The following is a 2,266-nucleotide window of genomic DNA, read 5'->3' as shown; positions in this document are numbered from 1 at the left end:
CAGAGAGAGAGGCCTTCCGCAGTGCAGAGGACAGGACCTTCCAGACTGGGACCGTACAACTTCTCACTCTGAGCTCTAGGATTCCAGAGAGATGACATAAATACTGGGGTGCCCAATTCTCAAGCTATTTCATGTTTATAGGAGTGAGTAGAAACCTGCCAATATTTTAACAATTAAACAATCAGCAGCAAACAGTTTTATAGAATCTTTATTGTAAACAGAGGTCATTAATAGTTATTACAAACTGAATCAACCGAAAGTCAAATTAGTAACTCAAAACAGATTTATATGTTTATTTTTATATGGCATAATTTGTAATCTTTGCCCCCTCAATGCTTTGAAAAAAGGTTACTAAAATTATCAGCATTTCAATGGTCTCTTTTTTTGTCAAGTTTAGCACCATAACATCCTCATTCTTTTAAAGAACTCACTCAAAACTAGGTAGAACTTTCACTGTTCATTCAAAACTATCAAACACCATTTGTTTTTTTCATAATGCAAAAAGAACCCAAGTATATTTTTAGATATTACAGACAACACATAGACAGTCCCTACTGTGTGCTGTTTGCATTCTTCCTACCTGCCCATTACACAGCCTCTAAAGTACCTTACTTTCATTTGTCCCCCTTGTCACTGTCATCTACCTCTAAAGGAGCGTAGTTATTTAAACACGCGTGGGTCTGCCCCATTTTCCTGGGATCCTGTCTTTGTCCTCTACTCACCCTAAGTCTGTTGCCTGTCGTATCAGTGCTTGATGGAGGGGAGGAATCAGCAGAAGAGGCAAAGTTAAGAATTCAGTTTATAGAAAAATACCATCTGATGGTGAGAATGAGTAGCTGAGGCTTTACTGTTACATAAAATGGATGGTTTGTTCTTGTTCTGCTTCCCAGGGAATTTTCCAGGTCTATGTTTCGATGAAGAAGCAAAAGCTACCTGTAAAGTGTCCTAAAATACTATACCTGTTACCTTAACAATCAGTTCTATAAAAACATCAAAATATTCTCTCATGTCCAAAGCACTTTATGGAAATGTATCAAAAACAAGTTATTTCTCAGAGAAGTAAAAATAGATTGTTTGATGAATTACATTCAATAAATAATACTTTGTAACATAGTGTTTTGTGGTTTTTGTAAAAATATTTATCTAAACAAAACTGCAAAGCAAATCTAAATAAAGCAGACATGTAATGAATGTAAAATTTACAAATATACTGAGCAGCTGAATGAAAATTCCAATGGATTTTTTCTGAATATCATTCAGATATTAAGTGAAACTGAATATATTCATATGGGTTTTGAATATCACTACAACTAACAATACCCACAGGTCATAAATTTCACTTCCTCTCTTTTTTTCTTCACTTAAAAACTGTACTCAGTAATAGGCAAGTCAGTCTCTACTGTTTTGTGGTTTGGTTTTTCTATCAGACAGACTGTGACAATACTGAATGCAAATTATTTTTTGTATTGATTTTCTCATCTATATAGTTCAAAGTGTCAAGGACAGAGTATCGTTATATTTAAATGCAAAATGGGGATTATGGTTTATCTCTGCTGCCTACTTTACGGCACACTACTTTGAAGTCTCTCTTCCTGATGTTGCATGTGTGTTAATAATACCAGAATTCCTTTTAAGTTAAATATGAAACACATTAAAAATCAACAGCCTTGAGGGTTGTAAATCATTACAATGGGTGCTGATGTTAGAAGCAAAGATCAATTCTCATCTGACATAAAAATTACTTGTATTACTTCCTGCATTAGTGCCCTTTAGTCCAGTGCTTCCTGACTCTTCTCAAGGTTTGGCACATATTAAAAAGGTTAATATCTGTCTGGCTCGCTGGGGTAAACTCACCAGCCATCTCTGGCCAGCGGGGCTCGCCTGGGACATGACCTTCCTGTCTCCCGATGTGCCACCCCAAAGGCTGAGGTATACATATCTTGGCAACCCCTTTACCCAGTCAGGCACCCCAGATGGGGAATGGGGGTAACCCACAACTATGACCTCTCTATAGTATAATATTTTGGAACTGGCTTAAGAAACTTTGAAATCTGATATTGACTGGTCAGTTATTTGACATGAGATTGATTTTCTTTTATCTAGAGTAGCACAACTGTTTTGATTCTTATCTGCATAGGTAGGTCTGAATTAGCCTCTGTTCATCTTTTCTAGAGTTTTAAATACCTAAAAATTCAGTACAGATAGTGATAAAAAGAATGTGGTATTTAGAAACAGGTCCATCCAGGTTTGAATCACATCTGAATTC

This window comes from Bubalus bubalis, chromosome 7, assembly GCF_019923935.1.
Source record: "Bubalus bubalis isolate 160015118507 breed Murrah chromosome 7, NDDB_SH_1, whole genome shotgun sequence".
In the NCBI taxonomy this organism is placed as follows: Eukaryota; Metazoa; Chordata; class Mammalia; order Artiodactyla; family Bovidae; genus Bubalus; species Bubalus bubalis.
The sequence above is the reverse complement of the archived record's forward strand: the minus strand, read 5'-3'. Positions refer to the sequence as shown.